The sequence below is a fragment of the Syngnathus scovelli genome, unplaced genomic scaffold (genome assembly GCF_024217435.2).
Source record: "Syngnathus scovelli strain Florida unplaced genomic scaffold, RoL_Ssco_1.2 HiC_scaffold_56, whole genome shotgun sequence".
Lineage (NCBI taxonomy): Eukaryota > Metazoa > Chordata > Actinopteri > Syngnathiformes > Syngnathidae > Syngnathus > Syngnathus scovelli.
In genome coordinates this window covers 85,001-85,305 of record NW_026061637.1, presented here as the reverse complement: position 1 = coordinate 85,305, position 305 = coordinate 85,001, and positions in this window count along the sequence as shown.

Here is a 305-nt window from a genome sequence, read left to right as displayed (position 1 = left end):
GCCGGCCGCGCCGGTCGACCGCGAAACCGATTTCTCAAAGACCAAGCCCGAGTCCCAACCTCCGCACATATCCGCACACGCCTTCCCGACCACCGCGAAGCGGGAGGCGTCTATCGTGGCCGCCGGGGCGTATGACCCCTCCGCGTGAGGCGTGCGGGCTCGGGGGGGCCGCAACGACCGAGTCTGACTCGGACGGGGCGCAGCTTCCCTCCCGGTCGCAGCATCAGCGCCGAACGCGCGACGTCACCAGCCCCCCGGAACGGTTCGTCGGGAGCGCGGCAATGGCCCACATCTCACCTCGCCAG